Source organism: Rattus norvegicus, chromosome 3 (assembly GCF_021556685.1).
Source record: "Rattus norvegicus strain SHRSP/BbbUtx chromosome 3, alternate assembly SHRSP_T2T, whole genome shotgun sequence".
In the NCBI taxonomy this organism is placed as follows: Eukaryota; Metazoa; Chordata; class Mammalia; order Rodentia; family Muridae; genus Rattus; species Rattus norvegicus.
The window spans coordinates 36,918,683-36,927,091 of record NC_141536.1 but is presented as its reverse complement, the minus strand read 5'-3'; the positions used below and the strand labels follow the sequence as shown (position 1 = coordinate 36,927,091).

At 41.0% G+C, this 8,409-nt stretch overlaps 1 pseudogene; it reads right to left on the bottom strand.

Annotated features, from left to right (window-relative positions):
• Positions 1-407: 407 nt before the first annotated feature.
• LOC147995467 (Nuclear RNase P) lies at positions 408-630 on the bottom strand (annotated as a pseudogene).
• Positions 631-8,409: the final 7,779 nt, after the last annotated feature.

Genomic DNA, 8,409 nt, shown 5'->3' with positions numbered 1-8,409 from the left:
CACTCTTTCCCACTTTCCCTGCAACTTTAACTTTTCTCTAGTATTTGGCACGAATTGATGAAAGCCGGGGCTACCGTGCTAGAATTCTGTTTTCTCTCATCTAACATCATATCTAAACCTTGGCCAAATTATTGTTGAGACCTGCTTACAGAGCCTGGTGGCAAGTCTGGAGATGTTCCCCACTTTTACCACATTGAAGCCCTAATCTGGGTGGGTTCCCTGTGGGGCCAGGAGCCAGTTTCTTGGCCTCTGTCTGTGGTGAAGAGAACCTATAAGAGCTTTTACCACAGTTACCTGGTAACAGCCAGGTATGCCTGACACTATATTGACCGTTATTTGACCCCTCCTTATTTTCTTTCTGTCTCCTTTTATTTTAATAACCCAGAGAGTATATTTGTGCAGACAGGGAACGAGCATTTCTCTTGGCAAGGATAGCCATTTACTGAACTAAATGAGTGACCAGGAGTCAGCTGCACTTGGGGCCTCCCCTGTTCAGTCTGTCTAGTTGTGAAGCCCTGCTCTCTGGGAACTCACTTCTCAACTAAGGGAAAGCCTTGTTAGGGCCATAGGAGGCTCCAGCCTTAAACCTTCTAGGGACCATGAATGCCCTGATGTGCACTTTGCCTGCACAATGCCTGCAGAGGGGGAGGAGAAGCCAGTGTGACCTGTAAAACCTGGAGCCAGTCCTGAGAAAAAAAAGTCACCAAGTGACTGCTAGGAATTGAACTCAGGACCTCTGGAAGAGCAGCCAGCGCTCCCAACCGCTGAGCCATCTCTCCAGCCCTGAAGCTAATGCTGTCCACAAGGATGGAGCTGGCTGCTGGGCTGGAGTCAGCTTTGGTTGTTCCTGTTGACAAAGAAGTGTTAGCAAGGGGGGCAGGGAAAACTTCGGAAACAGTTTATCCTCTACTGCTGACACCTTGAGAAGATTAAAGGTCTCCCTCTGGTGGCCGTTTAACAGCAAAAGCAGGTCATCCCAAGTTGCATAAAGTGGTACTTAGTCTTAACTTCTTTAACATGAGTCAGAATAAGATTAAGGTGAGAAAACAGCCTGTCCTATGACCAAAAATTTTGTCACTCCAACACAAAGAGAAACAAGACACAGACAATCTGTCCCTGCCATGGATAGCCAGCTCAGATTGCCCCATGAGCAGAATACAAACAGACCAATTGTCCCTTTTGCCCCCTTCTGCAGGTAGAGAACACGGACCAGTCCATCCCATAGACAAAATAACTCAGACAACCTGTTCCTGTCACGGGCAAAATTCACACAGATTCTGGTGACCTTGCCGGCTTCAAGCCAGAAAACATAGACCAGTCCGTCCCAGTCACAGGCGGGATAACTCAGACTATCTGCTCCTGCCACAAGCAAGATGCACACAGATACAGAGACTCTGCCCCTGCCATTGTCAAAATATACACAGATTCTGGTGACTTTGCCAACCCAAGCCATACCAAAGTCCTAGTAACCCTGTCAGCTCAAGCTGGAACCTGGCCGGTGAGGCTGGAGCTTCCTCCAAGCCCCTCCTTAGTTACTATGGCGAACCCGTCAGCTCACGCTGAATTGGAGTCTGAAAGGCTGAAGCATCCTCCCAGCCTTTCTCTGGTTACACACAGGCTCTCTAAGTCTTCCGGACACTTGCAAGCATGAACCAAACCAAAAGCAGAACACAAAGAAGCTAGGTAGAGGAAACAGACAACCACAGTACCTGCTCGAGCCATCATTCCTCCGATTTACCACTCTCCTGTGGGGTAAAGTTCCCAGCCAATGCACAAAATGTAACATTCCAATTGAACCTCTTCCAGGACCTCTTGAATGAGACTCATGCAGGTGGTGGTTGATGTAAAAGCATGCGTTTAATCATTCCTACATGTCGGGGTCATCCCACTTTAAGGGGAGACCACCCTGAGAAGACTCTAATAGAGAGTCTAACAATTGGGACAGGATTCAAACAACTGGGGCAGAATTTGCACAATGGTAACTAGGCAGGGTGCTATGCACATTTGGTGAAGCAAAACAACTTTCAGATTGATTCAGTGCACCACTCAAGACTTTCCCAAGGCGGTTCTGTTGGAAGCCACAGGTAGCTTTGTGTGACAGTTTGGCTTGCAGCTGTTCCAGGATCTAAACCAGCTTTTCTCTTCCTGGAAGGGAGGGGTCCTTGTGCTTGCAGGTTTGTGGTGGGAATTTTCCCACTGGCCCCAGATTGGCCCCAATTCTGGCTCTTTGAGAATATTACATTTCATAAATTTATCACATTTTCATTATCCAACAATTCATGGGCACATAGGCTGTTTCTAATTGCTGGGTATTATGTATAGAGCAGCAATGAACATGGGTGAATTAGGAATTCAGTTGAGTTCAATCTGAAGTTCAGTTCAGTGCACTGAGTCCAGTGCAGTACAGCTGAGTTTTTTTTTTTTAATTTATTTAATACTTAATAATAATTCTTTGGTTTCCGGGCAAACATCCCCCTCCCCCCTCCCCTTCCTTATGGGTGTTCCCCTCCCAACCCTCCCCCCATTGCCGCCCTCCCCCCAACAGTCTAGTTCACTGGGGGTTCAGTCTTAGCAGGACCCAGGGCTTCCCCTTCCACTGGTGCTCTCACTAGGATATTCATTGCTACCTATGAGGTCAGAGTCCAGGGTCAGTCCATGTATAGTCTTTAGGTAGTGGCTTAGTCCCTGGAAGCTCTGGTTGCTTGGCATTGTTGTACATATGGGGTCTCGAACCCCTTCAAGCTCTTCCAGTTCTTTCTCTGATTCCTTCAACGGGGGTCCTATTCTCAGTTCAGTGGTTTGCTGCTGGCATTCGCCTCTGTATTTGCTGTATTCTGGCTGTGTCTCTCAGGAGCGATCTACATCCGGCTCCTGTCGGTCTGCACTTCTTTGCTTCATCCATCTTGTCTAATTGGGTGGCTGTATATGTATGGGCCACATGTGGGGCAGGCTCTGAATGGGTGTTCCTTCAGTCTCTGTTTTAATCTTTGCCTCTCTCTTCCCTGCCAAGGGTATTCTTGTTCCCCTTTTAGAGAAGGAGTGAAGCATTCACATTTTGATCATCCATCTTGAGTTTCATTTGTTCTAGGCATCTAGGGTAATTCAAGCATTTGGGCTAATAGCCACTTATCAGTGAGTGCATACCATGTATGTCTTTCTGTGATTGGGTTAGCTCACTCAGGATGATATTTTCCAGTTCCAACCATTTGCCTACGAATTTCATAAAGCCGTTGTTTTTGATAGCTGAGTAATATTCCATTGTGTAGATGTACCACATTTTCTGTATCCATTCCTCTGTTGAAGGCATCTGGGTTCTTTCCAGCTTCTGGCTATTATAAATAAGGCTGCTATGAACATAGTGGAGCACGTGTCTTTTTTATATGTTGGGGCATCTTTTGGGTATATGCCCAAGAGAGGTATAGCTGGATCCTCAGGCAGTTCAATGTCCAATTTTCTGAGGAACCTCCAGACTGATTTCCAGAATGGTTTTACCAGTCTGCAATCCCACCAACAATGGAGGAGTGTTCCTCTTTCTCCACATCCTCGCCAGCATCTGCTGTCACCTGAGTTTTTGATCTTAGCCATTCTCACTGGTGTGAGGTGAAATCTCAGGGTTGTTTTGATTTGCATTTCCCTTATGACTAAAGATGTTGAACATTTCTTTAGGCGTTTCTCAGCCATTCGGCATTCCTCAGCTGTGAATTCTTTGTTTAGCTCTGAACCCCATTTTTTAATAGGGTTATTTGTCTCCCTGCGGTCTAACTTCTTGAGTTCTTTGTATATTTTGGATATAAGGCCTCTATCTGTTGTATGATTGGTAAAGATCTTTTCCCAATCTGTTGGTTGCCGATTTGTCCTAACCACAGTGTCCTTTGCCTTACAGAAGCTTTGCAGTTTTATGAGATCCCATTTGTCGATTCTTGATCTTAGAGCATAAGCCATTGGTGTTTTGTTCAGGAAATTTTTCCAGTGCCCATGTGTTCCAGATGCTTCCCTAGTTTTTCTTCTATTGGTTTGAGTGTGTCTGGTTTGATGTGGAGGTCCTTGATCCACTTGGACTTAAGCTTTGTACAGGGTGATAAGCATGGATCGATCTGCATTCTTCTACATGTTGACCTCCAGTTGAACCAGCACCATTTGCTGAAAATGCTATATTCTGGTTTCTCTTCAGATCGTATAAATCTTTCGCCTTTTACAGCTGAGTTTTTTAGTGAGTCCAAGCAGTTTAATGCAGGTCAACAGAGGTAGTAGAAGCCAGAGAATAAGGAGTCAATAGATTAGAACAAATTGCCAGAGTTAGTTTGAGGACAAGCAGAGCAATTAAGTGTAACATTGAGAAAAGCCAGATCGAATCTCAGCTGGGAGAGGAGTTTGAGCTGAAACAGCAGAGTTGAACCAGCCAGCCAGAGTTCAAAAAGAACTAGAAAGGGTGAACTTATTCAGAAGCAAGCTTCCAATAAGACAATTACTTCGGTTGAACAAAAGCAACAATTCCAGACTTCCAAACCGAGTGTACAATTTTCACCAGCAATAGATGACTGTTACCCTTACCTCACATTCTTGCCAGCATGAGCTGTCATTTGTTTTATTGGTCTTGGCAATTCTTACTGGAGTAAGAGGAAATATCAAAGTAATTTGAACTTGCTTTTCACTGATGCCTAAGGATGTTGAACATTTTATCTCTCAGCCATTTGTGTTTATTTTGAGACTGCTCTTAGTTCTGTGCCCCCAATTCTAACTGGGTTGTTTTCTTATTTTTCAGTATTTTATATATTTAAGGTACTAACCCTCTATCAGATGTAAAATTGGTTAAAATCCTTTCCCATTCTGTATGCTGGTCCTTTGCCTGAATGATGGTGTCCTTTGGCATACTGAAGATTTTCAGGCTCGTTGGGGTCCCATTTTAATTGTTTTTAGTGCCCGTGCTATCAGTGTCCTATTCCAAAAGTTATTTCCTGAGTCAGTGTCTTCAAGTCTATTCTCAACTTTATCTTCTACCAGATTCAGGGTATTTTGTCTTATGTTGTGGTCCTTGATTCATTTTCACTGTGGGGATATAGTATGAGTCTATTTTTAGTCTTCAACATGAAGCCATCTAGTTTGACCAGCACCATTATTTGGTAATGCTATCTTTTCTCATGTGTGTGTTTTACTTTCTTTTGCTTCTTTGTTAAAAACCATGTGTTCATAGGTGTGTGGACTTACGTCTAAAGTTCTGATTTAGAATGTGTCTTTTTATTCCAGTACCATTTTTTCTTGCTATAGCTCTATATTATGAACTGAAATCTGTGATAGTGATAGCTCCAGTAGTTTTATTTCGGATTATTTTAGCTATCCTGATTTTTTTTTTTTATATGCTGGTTTCCATATGAAGTTGAAGACAGCTTTCTTCAAACTTTGTGAATATTTGTGTTGAAATTTTGGTAGAGATGGCATTGGATATGTAGATTGCCCTTGGTGGGATGGCCATTTTCACAATGCTAATCTTACTGATCCTTGCTTGAACCTGGAGATTTTTCCATCTTCTGGTGTCATCTTGTTTATTTCTTCTATGTCTTAATTTAACTTTACTTTTATTTGCTTGGCTAGAGTTATTTCAAGATAATTTATATTATTTCATTTGAGGCTATTTTGAACATTGTTTCTTAGCATGTCATAGATATATAGGAAGGCTACTAATATTTGTATGTTGATTTTGGATTTTTCTTTGCTTATAACATGAGCTATAAAAGGTCCCTGGTGGAATTGTTAGGGTATTTTATGTATAAAAAAAAAACATACTGCCTACAAGTATACTTTGAGTTCTTCCTCGACCTCCTGAAGTTTACATTGTTCTAGGTATTGAACAGATATGGAGAGAGTAGACATCCTTGTCTTGTTCCTGATTTTAGTGGTAATGCTTTGAGATTGTGTTTACATTGATGCTGACTGTGGGATTGCTGTAAATTCCCTGTATTATGTTGAGGAATGTCCTTTTTATCTCTAGTTTCTCCAGGACTTTTATCACAAAGGGTTATTGGATTTTGTCAAAAGCATTTTCGGCATTTAAGATCACCATGTGTTCTTTGTCTTTTAGGCTGTTTATGTGGTGGTTTATATTTATTGATGTATGTATTTTGAACCACCCTTCCACCTGTGGGATGAAGCCAACCTAATTGTGTTGCATACAGACAGCCTGTAAAGTTTTTTCAAGGTCAAACCTAAATTCAGAAACAATTTGTAACTCAATCCTCGCCTTGGTATTTGCATGTCCCTATGGATACTACAGGCCAATCTGATGGCCAGAAGGAAAGTGTCTTTAAGTGTCTTTTGGAGAGAAGTATATTCAGGATGTAACTTTGATCTCTCATCACCTCTAAAGTTCTAGATAAGGCTTGACACTCCCAGTAACACCACTCTTCCTTTAAATATACCAACCTATAAAGCTGCTTTCCTTTCTCGATAAATCCCAGACATTCCATATAAATCTCTCTACATGGGTCATTGTTCTTTTCGCCTAGGAACTCCAAGTGCTAGCTTTTGCTGTGTTCAACACAGCAATCATAACCTTTTTGCTGTGTTCTTGGATTTGATGTCTAAGTACTTTATTGAGAACTTTTACATCCATGCTCTTAAAGGACATTAATCATAATTTTTTTGGTTGGGTCTCTGTGTAGTTTTAAAATAAAAGCGATTAGGAAATGTTCCTTGTGTCTATTTTGTAGAATAATTTGAGAAATATTGGCATAAATCCATCTTCAAAGGTGTGATAGGCACTAAATATAGCCCTTGATTGGGGGGGGTACTGTTTCTATTTCACTTGGGAGTATGGGTCTGTTTAAATTGCTTATTTGATGTTGATTTAACTTTGGTAGGCCATGCACTTAAAGAAATTCACCCATTTCTTTTGTGTTTCTTTTTTTTTTTTTTTTTTGGTTCTTTTTTTCGGAGCTGGGGACCGAACCCAGGGCCTTGCGCTTCCTAGGTAAGCGCTCTACCACTGAGCTAAATCCCCAGCCCCTCTTTTGTGTTTCTAGTTTAGTGGAATATATATTTTCTTTTAAGGAAACAATTTTTAGACTTTTATTTTGTATTCCATGTGTGCTTTGCTTACATGTATGTCTGTATCATGTTCGTCTTGGAATTGGATATGAACTGCCAAAGGTACTAGGAATCAAACCTGGCCCCCTGTAAGAAGTTCCTAACAGCTGGCTCATCCCTCCAGTCACAATTAGATTTTCAAAGTCTGTCTCTGTGATTCTCTGCTCTGTTGAAATATCCCTTCCTTTCTAATTTTAATTCGGATCTTCTCTTTGACTTCGGTTAATCTGGGTAAGGGATTGTACAGGTTGTTGATTTTCTCAAAGAAACAATTCTTCCCTTTGTTGATATTTCTTAATGTTTTTGTTCTGCTTCTATTTCATCAATTTGAGCCCTAAATTTATTTACCATCTACTCTTCGGGAGGTATTTTTTGTTTCCCTAGCATTTTCAGTTGTGTCCTTAAATTACAAATATGAGATCTCTCCAGCTTTGACATCCTTTAGAAAAACTGCACTCCAAACAGTATATAAGGCCTCCCTCAACATTAAGTCAGCACTGAGTCCCTTGCCATTGTCCACTCTTACTGTGGAAGGGTTTCCTCTGCAATGTGTCCTTTGTCCACTGTCTGCTCTAACCTCTTATGCTCTGCAATAAACTCTATACTTATGTAACTTGTTTGAATTAATTCAGCAAAGAAAATAAGGACCAGGAAGCTCAAGGAAGTTCTGTACAGTAAGATAATCTATGATAGCCACATTTTGGTTTTGAATAAAAAGTTTAAGAATATTGGCAAGCCAAAACAGAAGTATAAAACATGATATCAATTTATCTATCAATATCAATCCATTGTTTGGAACATCCAGAAAAACTGACTGAAGAAGCCAGGGTGTTCCAAGACTTCCAAGAGAAACAGCATTAAACTGAATGCTTCCAAGTATCTAGCAGACTGGGTAAGCTGAGAACAAAGAACCAAACCAAACCAAATACAACAAACCTTGAAAAATGTTTTTAAAGGCCTTTGCTTCCCTTTCCAGGAAGATAAGTACAGTTTATGTTATCCACTACCTGAGGTTATCAGGCTTGCATCCATGGGTTAGTGAGTGAGCACATTGTGTTTGACTACTTATGTATTTTTATGCTTTACCTTCGACCATCTTGGGTCCTGGGCAACTAGATATGTCAATTAAACCTTATTTTCCATGGTCAGATGGTTTTACTTGAGATATTGGATTCTAATAAAAATGTCAAGAAAGTTAACAGAAATGTAAAAATACACTGAAAACCTTTTAAATATAATTAACCAGAGTTCTATTTTTCAAAGAACTCTTTTTACTATTTGATAGTGTGTACACACACACACACACACACACACACACAATATATATAT